The 17,512-nt window shown below is 35.8% G+C and overlaps 1 protein-coding gene across 2 annotated transcripts in view; it reads left to right on the top strand.

Annotated features, from left to right (window-relative positions):
* Positions 1-17,512, top strand: part of Lrrc7 (leucine rich repeat containing 7) — a 374,249-nt gene that overhangs the window by 152,416 nt on the left and 204,321 nt on the right. The window lies entirely within an intron of this gene.

A 17,512-nucleotide genomic window follows, 5' to 3' on the forward strand; every position in this document is an offset into this window, starting at 1 on the left:
AAAGTGCCTATCTCCTGAATCATAAATGAGAAATGCCTATTATATGACATGAACATGTTCTTTCGCCAGGTATTTTTCTCCACTGGAAACTATATAGAATCCTGAATATATAGAATGAGACTTTAATATGAATGATGACGTCAGTGGGGGTAAATTGCAGGTTCTCACTGGTTCATAAGATCACAGCCTGCACTTGATCTTACAATGACTGTGAGGCTATCTGCTTAGACTTGAATTTAAAGTTTTAAAGTATAACAGAGAAGGAAAATAACCTCAAATCAAGGAAATTAGTATTGAGAACATTGGAAAAATACAAAAGTAGTGTGTAGTATTGATTTGCATTTTGTTAAAATGTGACACATTAAATCAATAGCCAATATAAGTAAAGATTAAATGAAAGAAAAAGAACATTTTTAAAAACAAAATTTGGGACCAATTTCCACAAAAATCATCTAGCAGCATATAAATGGCCAATTATAATGGTGAGATTTATCTTTAATTATTTGTGAAAACGTTTCTAATATCTTAAGGTCAAAACAAAGCCTTATCTAGTAATAATTTATTCAGATTATATCTAACTTCATTTCAATTTTAGTTAACATTTATTATACAGTGTTAGGGAATTGGACGTGAATGGAAAAGGAGTAGGCCAGACTTAAATCTTCAACAGAGGACTGTTTATTGAGGAACAGCAAAGGGCACAGACCTTCCCTCGGGTTTGGAGGTTATTCGCCTTACTGCGTTTTGGGGTGGGCTTATATAGGGCTAAACGAGGAAATAGAAAACAGAAAATGGGTTATGGTCCCAGCGTGATGTCCTTGACCAGCCCCACAGTGGAATGCTCCACTTGGGGTGAGGGGCTATTGTCCCTGGGGACCAAGAGTGGTGTCCTTGGCCCAGCCCAGATTGGAACTGTCTGAGGCCAGGCATGAGGTCAAGCTTATTATCTTGCTTGATCTTGGGGAATAAGGCAGGAATCAATCCCTCAAGTTGTATGTGATAACTATGAAAATATGAAGTCATACAAAGAAAAGGACACATCTGTAAAGTTGACACTAATGTTTACACCTGCCTTGCCTCCTGGTATATTCAAGGCATGATGCATAAACTAACTCTTTGTCTGCTTCCAGAAAACAAAGGCCAAGAGAAAAATGTTTCTAACCTGCCCCAACAAGAAACAGAGTAAATCCTGAGGAACTGATCTAAAATGGGGCAGGGAGGAAATCAATGAATTCAATGAATAAGACACTTTAAGAACCGCTAAAATGGAAAGTCAGAGTGGAGTGCAAAAGTCCCACCATGAGGCTAACTTTTCCATTATGAACCATTCTGAGAATCTGAAGAAAAGAAAAGAAAACAGCTAGAGAATCTAGGAAAGTTAGTTCAAAAATTCCAGTTTTAGAACATACTTCCACTACATCCCTGGCCCAGATTTAGTTTTCATATTACTGTGGTTACCTAGAAGTAGACTATTTGACTTCTATATAAAATAAATCACAGTGAAATAAATACCCAGTGTACTATGAAAAAGCATTCAAAAATGAGCCTTCTAATATTGAGAAAACAAAATTTTCCAATGAAGACTGTTCCAAGCATATTCACTAAAATAAGGAGAACATTTTATTAAAAGAATATTTTGTAGGCTGTCAAGAAAATTGTATATGTTATTATTTATTTAAAAAATACTTAACTTCCCTTAGTAAAATAAAAAATAGTAAGGAATAACTTAAAGGAAAAATGTCCCCATGTATAAGTATGGAAGATAATTTGAAAATGCTAATCTATTTATGCTAAATATGCCAGCTAATGGTGTGTTTATTACTGATATGATTTAATTCCTTCAGCATCATTGCTTTTACTAAGTGATTTCCCACTAAAAACAAGATTGAGAGACTAGATTTTCCTCTTGGTGAGTCGCTAGCAAGCTTTGTAGAATGCAGCCATACTGACATAAGACATATACTTTATAGTTAAATCCAATAGAATCTAAACAAACGTTTCATTTTGAATTATGCACTATAGTGCTACATTAGAACATTATGTCATGAAATCTAGAAAAGACCTGGGATCTATTCCAGACTAAAGAAGACTAAAGGAAACTATGTAACTAAAATCAATGGGATTCTGAGCTGCTTCCTTTGCTGTAAGGGTCATTGTGGGGACAACTGGCAAAACCTTAATAGTGTGTGAGGATTCAGTGGTAGCAATGTGATCCTGTTAATTTTCTGTTTAGTTGGTTATATTTGGGGCATATAGGAAAATGTCTCTGTAGGAAAAACACACAGTAGTATTTGAGAAGGATAGATAGGGCACCAGAATGGAAATTACACTCCAGTCATTGATGAATAAGAAATGTGTGTGAGTGAGACTTTGAGTTTCTACATGATTTCATTATTTTCTTCAGCATAAAAATTCATTTTTATAGTTGTTATTTAGTTTTATTTTACTTTGTGGTAAGAACACTTGTTACAAAAACAACCTCTTAAATTTTAAGTATGCCATGCAACATAGTCCCTCCCAATTTATAGAGTGGATCTGTAGAATTTATTCATCTTTCACAGTTGCTCCCCCTTGCTTCCTCCTCCTAAACACTGGCAAACTTGTTTCGTATGAGTCTGCCCATCATAGGCAAATCATTTGCATATAAACATTCAGTTTCAGTTCTAATAAGAATTGTGTTATTTAGAAGGTTCATCCATGTTGTCACAAAAAGAAGAAGATCTTTCTTCTTTTTAAAGGCTGAATCGTATTCCGTTGTGTATGCATCCCATATTTTCTTCATTCTTATTATTCAGCATTCAGGTTGAATTATTAAATAATGAAGTAATTATCAGGAGAGTACAGATACTACTTTGATATCATGATTTTGATTATTTCCCAAAGATCCTTAGAAGTACAATTACTGTCCCATATGATAGTTCTATTTTTATTTTAAAAAACAAAACTGTTTCCCATATTAATTGACATTGTGGCTATATTTTAAATTTTTTTATTAGCATACATTGTACAGGGTGGGGAGTGACATTTTCCTACACGTACACATAGTACCTGAATCAATCCTGAACCTTTTTACCAGAGGAAGCAAAAAACTTACTCCAAAGTATTTAAAGATAAGAATAAAAACGCCATCCATACAGAAAATTCTTAGCTTTAGATCAGCAATATTGGCAAATATGAAAAATAAAAAGACAGGTTCAGTTTAGCTAAAATGCTAAAATGCATTTTGGTGACCTGAATAGCTAGGATTACAGGCGTGAGCCACCAGCGCTCAGCCTGTTTAACTTGTGTGGAAGTTTGTTCTTCTTTGATAAGTTTACTCCACAGACAGAGTCAGCAAAAGACTTATGCACTTGTCTTGTTTTCTTTCTTTTAAACTTTCCCTATCTTTCTTAACTATTTCGTTACTACCTGTCATTATCAACAAAATGAATAGTAGTTCCTAAATTAAAATTGTATTTATTCTCAACCAGACAGCTGCAACTAAGTCACTTTCTTTTCTCATTCCAGTCATTTAATACTGAATTTATTATCTCATTTGACATAATTGTATACTACTTGTTATTTCTATGAAATATATCAATAGGTTCCTCATGCATTGTAGCAGTTTCCATTGTCAGACATTGCTTAGTGAACAGCTTTTGATGTTTCTATTAACTCTGAGTTTGCAATTGTTTTGTAGCAACCATACATAAATGGATATTTGTGTTTTTGTAATCGCACTACCTTATCCTTTTACCAGGTTATGCCAATTTATAGGGCATAGTGTATTTGCTGAAGCCATGTTACATTCCATACTGGGTTATCCTTATCAAAACTGACAATGTGACAAGCTAGCTAACCATATTTGCACATCTGGTATTAGAGAATTTTGCTCAGAACCAGTTGTTTTCTTCACATCTTCTTATGAGGTAACTTATTTTCACTTCAAATGAAAGACACAAAAGATTATGAGCTATCATGTGGACCAATTATATTTCTATTTAATCTTATATCATAAAATGAAGATGGACAATATCATGGTGTCAGCCCAGGGTGGAACCAGGGAAAGAGAACATGATGAAATAACTATGGTACTCAAATTACTCTTTTCAGAGAGCTCTAATCAACAGCTGCTCTGATCATTGTTGACTTCCCTTACCCCAGTGATAAAAAAAAAAAAAACCAACCTGTAGCCTAGCAGAACAGGAAGGTTGAAAGTGCTGTCATTTATTTCATGAAATCTCAAGGCTGAGATTCTCAGAGAGCAATTAGTTAGTACTCCAAGTCCATTTTCATCTGAGAAGAGCCATGATGTATTGGAATGCATATATACATTTGCATCAGTCGAGCTTAATTTGTAATCAGGTCCTTATACCTTGTTTATGAATTGTTTACCTTCTCTGAACTCAGTGATATTATTTCAAAGGGTACTGATTGCTATTAGTTCTTGGAAGCTAGAAACTAATTTTGGGATAATAGTTCATGAAAATAACGCTTTTGCTCATTTAGTTCCGAGAGAGAGAATCTTAAAAGTTTAGGAAGATTAATTTAAAAATCTGATGTGTTAAAATAAAGTTGCATATGGGTGGATCACACCTGTAATCCTAGCTATTTAAGAGCTTAAGATCTGAGGATTAAGGTTGAGAGCTAGTCTATGCAGACCAATTTGAGAGACTGTAATATCCAAGTAACCACCAAAACAACATGGATAAGCTCAAGTGGTAAAGCAATAGCTTTGAATGAAAAAGCCAACTGCCCTGATTTCAAAGTCCAATACTGTCATTAAAAAAATAAAAGAAGGGCTGGGAATATGGCCTAGTGGTAGACTGCTTGCTGCCTATGTATGAAGCCCTGCATTTGATTCCTCAGCACCACATATATAGAAAAAGCCAGAAGTGGCACTGTGGCTCAGGTGGTAAAGTGCTAGCCTTGATCAAAAAGAAGCCAAGGACAGTGCTCAGGCCCTGAGTTCAAGCGCCAGGACTGGCAAAGGAAAAAGAAAAAGGAATAATAAAAGCACTAGACATGTTGCTCAAACACTTTTTGGATGTTCATCCCATCGCTGGGGAGATCAGATAGGAACGCCATTAACAACCTGAAGGGAAGCTTGCAGAACTGTTCCTGGAGGAGGAGAAGTCCAGGTGTGCAGCTGGGAGCATGCAGGTACTAGTTCAAAGGCACTTTCCCTGGACTCAAGGGAAACAATTTTAAAAAACTAGAAAAAGTTACATTTCTGTCTCCATTTTATCTCTTAAGAAAATCTTTATTAAGAAGGAAATGTACTATTTTTTAGCTTTTTCATTTATTGAAAGGTGATATACAAAGGGATTCTAGTTACATAAGTCAGTTAATAAGTATATTTCCTTTTGAAGAATATCCTGGCTTCCCTCATTCTCTCCCAGATTTTCTACTCCCGGTCTCCCCGCCCCTCTTCCCCAATTGTATAGTTGATTTCCAACATAGTGTCTAGTGAGTATCACTGCTGAATTAGTTCATCTTTTGTCTCACCATTTCTGGAATTCCCCTTCCCCTCCTCAAATCACATAGACTTGTATATACAAGACAAAGGGAACAGAAATCAAATACAGCAACAAAAGAGAATAAACCAAAGAAAAGGGAAAGAAAAAAAGAAAGAATTGCTAACAGTACAATAAAAATCCTTATACTTTTACTTTTTTTTTCTCTTTTTTGGCAGTACTGGAGTTTGATCTAAAGGCCAAGCTTGGTGGCCAGAACTCTACCACTTGAATCAAACACCCATTCCTTTATACTTGTCATTTTTTTAGTAAAACCTGTACTTTTTGCTCAGCAATTCAGGCCCAGTACGGCTACATATGCCATCTAGGAGGTTAAAATTACAGACATGAGATAACATACCCAGATTCTTTTCTGAGATGAGGCACACTATCTTTTGCCTAGGCACTCCTTAATCAGGAATCCTTCCAATATCTACCTGTTAACTAAGAGTAGATGGGAGGATTAAAATCCTGAGCCACCGTGCTTACTTAGCTCCTTTGTTATTTTTTCTAACAATCCTTAAAAAGTGTTTTTTAATTTGTTTTAATCCTCAGTGAAGTATTTAAGAAATTAACTGCTTAGTTATTAATTCTTAAATTCTGTACTTTCATGTGAACATTTGTAGTTTCTTTGAGGAAAATATTGAACCCTGAGAGTAAAAGTCACAATAAAATTTTAACAGAAACATTCAACAAGCATCAGGGAATCTTCATAATCACCATTTGTTTTTCAGGTACTTTTACAAATTCACTTACCAGACATTTGCAAACTCAAACAACTTAATGTGAATGATTGCTGTCTCAAACATGACCTCCATTGACAAATGCAATACCTTTATTAAAGGCATACCCAATTATTGACTTTTCACTCAGTATCTCAAGCCAAGAAAATTCCAAAGAATTTACCTAGTGGATCCTCTTCTGTGATCTCAAGGTTATTACCCCCACACCAATGAATTGCCACATTGGTATCCTACCCAAATTTTATACCAGAGTTCCAATTCCACATTTTAGCGACTAGATCTTAATGAATGATAGTGACAACTAACCCCCAATCTTCATCTCTCCACCATTCTACAGCAAAGCCAAACAAAATTCCTGCTCAATAACAGAACCATCTACCCAGTCAGAGAAATTAGAAACTTCAATCTCTTTTGTTTTCTTTCTTCCCCTTTTCCCATATTGGATGCCTTCCCTGGATGTCACTTTTTAGACCCCTTCCCTTCCCAGGTTTTCACTCTGCTTTAATTGCTCATAGTACTGGGTCTTTGCCTACCACTGAGCCCCCTCCCCCCACATTTGCCATGGGATTCCACCCTCCTGTTGTCAGAGCTGTCTTACTAAAAACAGTATGATACCTGTCATCTTAAAAGCTCATAATGACTATTGCTAGCAGCTTTCAGAAGAGAAACATGTCAAGATCCTTCTAACTAACTTCTGACTTCATGACCTCCTGACATTTTCACCATGCCAGTGTCCATTATACCCAATACACAGTGTGGTTCTGCACATCTTTCCTGGGACTTTCTTTTTTCTTTTTTTGGCTGAAATATTTCAAATTATCCTTCAACTTTCCTGTAACTTTTATCATGAAAGTCACCACAGAGTATGCATTCAGGAGGGTGGACAACTTGGGGAGTGTGTTGGAACATTTTTTTAAAGTGTCCACAGGAATGTTGATCTGACTATAGTTGCATTCAAAAAATTGAATAAGCTTAATGTTATGAGGGTATTTTTGCCATCATGTTTATTATTGAATGCTGTAACTTGAGTCCAGCTGCCAAGTTAGCAGATGCTGAAGAGTGTGCTGTCTCCTTTCAGTGACAACACCTGCAGGATCACAGTCACAGCCATGATGTGCACTCTGGGGTTTGGTGAACTTGGTTTTTACCAGAGCCCTTCTTTGGCTACATGTAAGGGGATACTTAAATTTCAGTAGATACATTTTATTCAGCATTTTTCAAGATTTCCCTACCACCTGTGTGTTTACTTCATTGTTTTAACAAGGACTTTTCATGAATTAGAAACAAACAACTTCCTGTTACTGAGAAATGGTTCAACAAGACAAGGCACACTACAAGATAAAGAGCAGCTAACTCTCCACTGATTCTCTACTATCTCCATCTCCATCTTCCTCTCTAAAGTCAAGGTCATTTCAGGTCTTTCACTATGCAAAACTCATCTTTAAAAAGCTCAACTTTCTGCTGAACAGATGCAAAGGGAGTATTTCTAAATTGCTATACTTTTCTACCATTTTCTGTGGCACTTAAGCCAGTGTCTGAGAAATATTTAAATAAAAATTACATTGGATGTTCATTTCATGACTTTAATTTTTTTGAATGCATATTTGTATTTCCTTCAGTTGCATGAAATTTTACATTCTGCTTTCATGGCATATAAGCATCATGATTTCTCCCTGACAAATCACTTTCTCAGTTACATTTAGTTTTGTTTTATTTATACAATAGGACCATAAACCTTAACCGAGGTACATCATAATTCTATACCTTTTTCTTTAAATTTAAACTTTACTCACAACTGTAGTAAGATTTCACTAGTAATCTTTTCTAGCTTTAAGACAAATGGTATATTATTTTAGGAGCAAAATCAAAAATTACTCAGATTAAAAAGCTATAAATTGGCAGGTGCTGGTGGCTAAGCCTGTAATCCTAGGTATTCAGGAGGTTGAGACCTGAGGACATTGGTTCATAGCCAGCCTGTGCAAGATAGTCCATAAGACTCTTATCTCCAATTAACCACCAGAAAACTAGAAGTGGCACAGTGGCACAAAGTGTTAGATCAGTAGCCTTGAGTGACAAAGCTCAGGGACAGCACCCAAGCGCTCAGTTCAAGCCCCATAACTACCACCACCAAAAACAACAACAGAAACCCCATAAGCTATGAAGCATTGCCTACTAGATTTAACTTCACTATAAAAAGATGGAAAGAATATATTACACCATAAGGATTGATTAAAATGTAATAATTACATTTTCTATTTAGGCAATGTTCAGGACATTTTTGGTTCTGAATTACTGTTTTTTAATTAGATTAAAAGGTTATTGGATCAATGCATTGACTCTTCTGGTGATAGTGAAGCACACCTTAATTAAAATTATCTCTAAAGCCAAAAATTTCATTTTCATTAATGTTTCATTTAATTTTTTAAATGAAATCTCATTATTTTGACAATAAAAAAGTTTAAAATTTTTAAAATGAAATCTTTCGTTGTATTCTAAAAGTAAGAATAGATGATATCTCTAAATGGATATGCACTGTAGAATTTTTATGTACTTCAGTTTTAGAAAAAAAGAACGTCTAATATGTAAAGGTTCTATATTAAATAGTGTACATTGTCAAGCATGTGTAAAGTACATGAAATGCCAGCTAAATGCTTGAGGGAAATAGAAAAGCTTGGGACCTTACCTGAAAACTAAAAACACAAAGGATTGAGGATGTGTTTCAAGCGAGAGAAATAGAGACAGAGACAGAGCATGAAAATGAATCTTTGTTCTTATAAAGTAAACTTCTAAACCTATAAATATGATGTTGAGCACATTTTATAATCTGACCCTGTTCTTCCTTGTCATTACTTCCCACCTAATTGTTTGTATATGGCTTGTACATTTGTGGCTTTGCAAACAACATCATAAGTGATTACCTCAGATATTAAACAAGTTAATTTAAAATAACCTCAATTGACCTTGTACTAAATATGTGTTAGGGGCCATTCTAGGAACTAGGGCCTCTTAACAGTAGATAGAGACAGATTCTTTATTCTTTGGTGGCATTCAGATATCATGGAGAGAGAAAGACAACAGATGAACTCATAAGTAATTGCTTAAAACACACACACACACAATGACAAAAACCTACAGGGGTTTTATGAGGGGCTAAGAAGCAGTGGTTTATATTTTGTTTTTGTATTGGTCAAACTGGTCTAGGAAATCCCTTGAAAAAGAGGGGGTCTTACATTTAGACTTGAATAATGAGAAGGTTGGAGTTCTAGGGGAATAACAAAATCCAACAAATGAACAGCAGGTCTACAACACTTTAAGGTACTTTACACAACACAACCTTATGTGTCTAAAGATAAAAGGGCCAGTGTAGTTGGGACAACTACTCTGTAAAGGAGGAGATAAAGGAGGAGAAATAGTACAGGGAACAGGGGAAAAGATTATGAAGCATCATGTTAGACTCTGTCCTAGGTGATATGGGATATAACAATGGACAGCATTGTTTGAGCCATGTTCAAAAACTAGAGTTGTATTCTGGTTACCATGGAGAGCCATTGAGGCTTTTAGCATAACTGTGATATATTCTAAGGTTTTCCAAGATCAAGCAAACTATATTCCAGGGAAGAAGTATTAGAACAAAGTTGAAAGCCAGACCCTAATTTGGAGATGAGTACACTAGTGAATATGAGGAATGATTGTTACTTGGTCTAGATTGTAGCTATAGTAAATTGGAGGATCTAGAAGAATTAAGGTTAGAAGCAAACCCTGGACTCAGGGGGCATCTCTAATGTCTGTGTTTAAATAACTGGATGATGGAAGCATAATTTCTTTATGTTGAGAAAATCTCAAGAGAAGCAAACAGGGTGAACTTCAGACTGACAATGGAAAACTTTACCTATTTGACAATCATGTACATACTGTTACATACATAAATCACCTGTTCAGGGAGAAAGAAATGTAAATCTAAGAGCCCTAAGGGTACAGATAATATTTCCAGTTATAATGTTCATGGTGTTGTCAAGGGAAATAATATAAATAGAGAAAAGGACTCAAAACTAGGCAGGAACACTAAATATTCATAGTTTTAGCATGAAAGAAGAGCCTATAAAGACCCTAAGAGTGAGAAGCCAGAGATTTCAGGAAAAAAAATTCAGGTAGTGAAAGAGAAGCAGAAGTCTAGAGAAAAATACAAGAGGGAAGAATGAATTGTACCAAATGTTTCTGAGGTATCAGGTAAGAAAGGAAAAGAAAATAGCATTGGCATTGGCAAGACACAGGTCATGGATAGAAACTAGATAAGAGCTATTACAAGGGTGTATTCTGTGCAGCCTCATTAGAGTAGCTGATCAGAGAATACAAAATTAGCCAGAGAAGACAATTCTTCCAAGTTTACCTACTAAATGGAGCCATGAGTAGATGGCAGTAACCAGATAGGGACATAGTGTGATGAAAAGTGTTTTTCAGGATGGATTATTGTAAAGAATATTTGAAAACTGTTAAAGGTAATCTAAGAGATTATTAGTTGCTGAAGTGGGAGAAAAAGTAATTAATGATACACGAGAGAAGGGAAATAATTACAAGAATCAATGCCTGAGGAGGTAAGGGAATGGAATTCTGAGCAGAAGTCACCACAGATGCAAGGATCCTTCAAACAAAGAAGTACTAGAATGCTGGGAGAGGAAAGATATGGATGTGTCAGTTCACTGCAAAGTCAGATTTTCTCCATGGAATATAAAGAATTATCATCTAAGTGTACTTAAGGAATATTAGAGACTTCAAGTAATAGGATAAAGCATGTTTTCTTTCATGACTTGAAAATAAGGGGGTACATCCTCTTATAGAATGGGAAGTATAAATCCAAACAATTTGTGTCCTAGTATCATCCATCAGGCAGTGTTGACTGACCATTGGATATTAAAGGTTCCACATTTGAAGGAAATCCAGTCAATAAAAGCTTATAGATTTTGTTTAAGATATTCAGCAGTTTCATGGACCTTGAAAAAACTGATGTCCTTTTTTGTGAGGTGAGCGAGATGAAGGAGGAAGGGCAAGGGAAATGGAGCTGTTTATGGGACAGTGATTGGGTCCAGAACAATGAAAGATAAGGGGGAGGTAAGTGAAGGAAAGTTCTAGAATAAATGTGTCTTTCTTTCCTTTCTGATCTACTGTGGTTTGTAAAGAGCAATCCAAATGTCATTTTCTCTATAAAATGGCTCTGGACACTTCAGGCTAAATTAATTCTCTTACTCCTGTTGCATAACATTTTATGCATTTCTCTATGAAAGCATTTGTTACAATGAATTTGTGTTCTATGCCTATATACCTAAGAAGACTGTGAAATTTAAAGGGCAGAACTATTTCTTATTTATTATATTTTTATTGGCAACAACGTAGGGCACAAAGAAGATTCTCAAAAAGCACTTGGTAAATGCCGGCAGGTGGTATAGCAGGAAAGGAGGAGTTGGCACCAGGGTAAGAAAGTATTGAGTACATTTCTTCGAGCAGTGTCACCTCTTTCCTCATTTTCTCCTTGTTTTTCCCTCCTGATCTGCCCTCCCCAACAAGTTGTATAGTTCATTTTCAACATGGTATCTAGTGAGTATCACTGCTACATCTGTTCAAACTTTGTCCCATTTCTGCCCTCCTTACTCTCTCCCAAACAGATAAACTTGTGTATAGACAAAAGGTACAGAAATCAAAAGTGACAAGAGAGAAAAAAAGAAAAATAGCAAAAAAAAAAATTTCCATTTTTAGAGTTTTTTCCATAAGCACCATGTTATATGGTTATATACACATAGGTGTTGAACCCTTGCGATCCTCCCCTAAGAATTGCCTCCTTTGGTCTCACTGTGTGAATGTCTATCCTGTATACTATCTCATGCCCAAGTGTAATTTTTTGCCTTTTACCATCCATTGTGTTTTCTTGTAGATTTACAGGCACATTCTCGTTACCACAAGTGAGGGAAACCATGAAAACTATGTTTCTTTGGATCTGGCTTACTTCCCTTAATATAACTTTTCCCCCAAGTCTTTCCATTTCCTTAAGAATAGTACAACATCATTCTTTTTGATGAAAGCACCGAATTCCATTGTGTATACAAAACACATTTTTCTTGATCCATTCCTCTGCTGAGGGGCATCCTGGTTGATTCCATTTCTTAGCTATGGTGTACAATGCTGCAATATGTAACTGTCACCTCTCTGAACATCACCCTTACAATAACAATTTTTTTAAAAGAAGAAAGAAAAATCCCAGCGAGGTCCACTGAAATCATTCTTACTGGCCATAGGCTGGAAAATCCTGTCTGGTTGGCACTGTACCATGAGTGATTTTTTGACATGCCATTCTTTGCTTTAGGGGACCCCTAATTGTGGACTGTCCTACCATTGCTGTGACTGGAAATCTTTTTCATCCCTCCAGTTTCAGCAAAAGTGCTACTTTTCATATAGAGCCATCTGGTGGTATCTTGATGCTCTGGCGCGTGCATGCATGTTTGTGTGCGCACACGTGTGTGTATGTGTGTGTGTGTGTTTCCAATAGGGCATTTTTCTATTTTAATTTGACAGCCTTTATGATGTTCTTAATGGTTCTTTATATTTAATGGTGTGTTATTTTGTGCAAATATCTGAATTCTTTTATCTAGGATCAGAGATTAATATATTTTATTTATTCAATACATGTGGCATACAAGTAATATATTCAAAGGTATATATATATATATCATAATTAGTGGAAGCTTTAGTCAATTAAAAAATAACCCAAAACAGAAGGCAAACATTGGCTGGATCTTGTTGTTTTTAATCCAATCTGCCAATCTTCTTCTTTTGATTAGAGAATTTAATCCATTAATATTTAGGGTTGTGATAGAGAGATGTTTCCTGGAATGATCTACCCAGCAAAGTTATCATTTACATTATATAGTGAAACCTAAACCTTCCATGACAAATAAAAATTAGAGGATACCATGATCACTAAACTAGCATAATAAAGAATTCTAAAGGAAGGAATAAAGTCTCAAGAAAACAACCAAAATCAAAGAAACATTTCAGAAAAAAATCACTAAAGATCGATTTAGTAAACACTGGAAGAGGAAAAAAAGGAAATACAAGAAAGTAAGAAAATGGCAGGAAACATCACACATCTCCTGTGTTTCATATTCACATCATTGTGGGACACATATTATTCTGCCTCTAATTAGAGTTTGCCATTTACAGTAAAGTCCCTTTTACATCATTGTAAAGTCCTTGAGAGCAGGATGAAGCCAGCAGGATGATTCTGATGTGCTAATTTCTAGGATTCTTGAAATACCTGGAAACTGGTACAGGCAAATTTGTAAAGAAGGCGAAAACAATGATAGATTACAGGATTCTTATGAACACTCAACAAAGTAGTATATTTCAGTAAAGAAAAAAAGAGTATGTGGTAAATACTTACCAGATTTTAAAGAGATTTTAAAGACAAGGAATTAATAAGTCAGTCTCTGAATTTTTTCTCATTACATAATCTGACCATTACAGCTGCCTCTTAATTATTGATGAGTTAATAATTCAAGAATATTGTCCATTATCTTCCTTCTCTTTGTGCTTATGAACCTTTAACTAGTCCCCTTGGTTTAGAAACAGTACACTACACATTTAAATAATTAATACCTCTTAAAAATTATTGGCAATGTATTTACATGGCTTAAACTGGCACTTTATGTTGACATTATATGTTTTCCTAAGTTAGAAAATTTGACATATTATATATTATAACTGAAAAAAATATAGACCCTGGATATGTTCTTAAATTCCATTACTTATAAGGAAAAGTACTGCAGTATATTTTAGAAGAAAGTCATGTCCATAACATTATGTAAAATGAAATGTGTTATAGAGAGGTGCACTGTATAGCAATGCACAGTGTACCATAAGAATTTGGCTTCTTCTAGACTGTCACATGTTGTTGCCGAGGAAATAAACCACTTAGAGCACCTTCTATCAGAATTTCTTTAATGAAATTTAAAATGGGATTGTTACATTGTACCAGAGTTGCTATAGGTTCCCAAATATGCTTCATTTATAAATGCTTACAAAACCTTTAAGTCAGCCCTAATGTGTGAGCACAACGGCCGTAAGATTGAGGCCCTGAGGGAGGGAATAATAAGTGGCTAGCAGTATGTTCGATTGTTATACTTAGGGAACCATATTTGATTTATCATCTAGCTAATATTGTAACATAATCCATAATTTAATGAAATTACATTCTACTTGAGTTCTCTTTTTTTTTTTTTTTTTTTTTTTTTTGCTAGTCCTGGGTCTTGGACTCAGGGCCTGAGCACTGTCCCTGGCTTCTTTTTGCTCAAGGCTAGCACTCTGCCACTTGAGCCACAGCGCCACTTCTGGCCATTTTCTGTATATGTGGTGCTGGGGAATCAAACCCAGGGCCTCATGTATACGAGGCAAGCACTCTTGCCACTAGGCCATATCCCCAGCCCTTGAGTTCGCCTTAAGATTTGGAACCTTTGTTTCTTTTTCCCTTTTACATAGAATTCTTTTTTTAAAAAATTTATTGTTGGGGCTGGGGATATGGCCTAGTGGCAAGAGTGCTTGCCTCGTATACATGAGGCCCTAGGTTCGATTCCCCAGCACCACATATACAGAAAATGGCCAGAAGTGGCGCTGCGGCTCAAGTGGCAGAGTGCTAGCCTTGAGCAAGAAGAAGCCAGGGACAGTGCTCAGGCCCTGAGTCCAAGCCCCAGGACTGGCCAAAAAAAAAAGATTTATTGTCAAACTGATGTACAGAGAGGTTACAGTTTCATACATTAGGCATTGGATACATTTCTTGTATTATTTGTTACCTCCTCCCTCATTCCCCCTCCCCCCACCCCCTCTTCCTTTCCCCCCATGAGTTGTTCAGTTGGTTTACACCAAACAGTTTTGCAAGTATTGCTTTTGTAGTCGTTTGTCTTTTTACGTAGTGTCTCTCGATTTTGGTATTCCCTTTCAGTTTCCTAGTTCTAATACCAGTATACACAGTTTCCAATGTACTCAAATAAGATTCAGAGACAGTGCATGTACAACCACAGGAAGGGGATACAAGAAGGTGGGCCAAAAAGGAACCCTACTTCATTTTTGCTGGAATGTAAACTGGTTTAACCACTCTGGAAAGCAGTATGGAGATTCCTCAGAAGGCTAAACATAGAGCTCCCCTATGACTCAGCAGCCCCACTTTTGGGCATCTACCCAAAAGACCACAAACAAGAACACATTAAAACCACCAGCACAACAGTGTTCATCGCAGCACAATTTGTCATAGCTTGAATATAGAACCAACCCAAATGCACCTCAGTAGACGAATGCATCAGGAAAATGTGCTACATATACACAATGGAATTTTATGCCTCTATCAGAAAGAATGACATTGTCCCATTTGTAAGGAAATGGAAGGACTTGGAAAAAAATTATACTAAGTGAAGTGAGCCAGACCCAAAGAAACATGGACTCTATGGTCTCCCTCATAGGGAATAATTAGCACAGGTTTAGGCTAGTCACAGCAGAGGATCACAAGAGCCCAATAGCTATACCCTTATGAACACATAAGATGATGCTAAGTGAAATGAACTCCATGTTATGGAAACGACTGTTATATCACTGTTGTAATTACTTTCAACATGTGATGTGAAACCGTAGCTTCTATTATTACATACAAATTACTCAAAATTTTGCGATTGAAATGTTTTCAGACAGTCATTAAAAAAATGCTTAAAGAGTCTAATCCCAGATGAAGGCAGATATGAAACTCAGAATATTGTGTAAGACATTGGATGAGAAATATGAATTCAGTTGATTTAGGACAGTGGATGCTGTTTCCTTTTATGGTAGCAATAAGAAATGAAATTTCTGCTTCACTTGAAACAATAATATTTAGTCAGATGTAATCATTAACATTCAAGATTACTTCATAAATAAAATTTATTTTCTTGGAAAACTTGGTAGACGTTCCATTGTAAAGAACTTTTGTAAACGTCAAAATTCCCTTGAGTTTAAATTGTTTCTATTCTCATTATTCTGAAGAATAAATACTAAATGAGTTGGTATAGTTCTATTTTATCTATGTCTTGTCTTAACATTTACACTCTTGAATATCACTGAAGTGAAGATAATTAATTTTCTAGATTTCATTTAGTGTTTTCTAACATTTCCCATGTGTATCTTCAAACATAAATGCACACTATTATTCATCTTCTGGGATGACTGCATAAAAGTGAATATGAGGGCTGGGGATATAGCCTAGTGGCAAGAGTGCCTGCCTCGGATACACGAGGCCCTAGGTTCGATTCCGCAGCACCACATATACAGAAAACGGCCAGAAGCGGTGCTGTGGCTCAAGTGGCGGAGTGCTAGCCTTGAGCGGGAAGAAGCCAGGGACAGTGCTCAGGCCCGGAGTCCAAGGCCCAGGACTGGCCAAAAAAAAAAGTGAATATGAATTTTTTGTAGATTGCAATCCATTTTTTTTCTCTAGGTAGTTTCCTTTATTGCAATTTATTCTTAACTTTCTACAAATTCTAAATAGGTAATGATTTAAAAGCATAACTTTGATTAGTGAAAGCAATATAAACATTGTATGCTAATGATGATATATTAATAAGATAGGGTGCTGGAGGATGGAGACACAAAAGAAAATCTTTATTACTTTGTTTAAAATCAGCACTGTTGATATTTAGGATGGATAAATCTTTGTTATGCAGAACTACTTGGGTGATAGGGTATTTAGCATCATCCTCATTGTATTTTCCCCACTGGGTGATAGGAGCATACTCCTCCAAAACATAACATTCAAAAACTACTTCTGACATTGCCAAGTGTCTTTGGCTAGAGGTAATGGGTGAACAAATCAGCAGGCATTCATTCAGAATCATTGCATTGGCAAAGATTATCAAAGCATGATATGGATGTTAGTAACTGGGCCCCATATGATGGCATACTTCTGGACTTCCAGATACTCAGGAGACCAGAGGTAAGAGGATCATATTAGAGACCAGGCCAGACAATATGAAAAATAAAAGCAAAATACAAGGATTAGGGTCTGGTTTGTCGTACAGGGGAAAGCCAGGACTGTAGAGTTCAATCACCAGTACTGCTTCAGACAAAACAAACACAAAAAATAAATAAAAATTTAAAATACATGTATGTCAAAGTAACTTATTTATAAATTACTAAAATTTTTAAATATTCTACTTCTCTATCTAACTTTTTTTTCAAATTTTTATTATCAAACTGATGTACAGAAAGATTACA

Source organism: Perognathus longimembris, chromosome 7, assembly GCF_023159225.1.
Source record: "Perognathus longimembris pacificus isolate PPM17 chromosome 7, ASM2315922v1, whole genome shotgun sequence".
In the NCBI taxonomy this organism is placed as follows: Eukaryota; Metazoa; Chordata; class Mammalia; order Rodentia; family Heteromyidae; genus Perognathus; species Perognathus longimembris.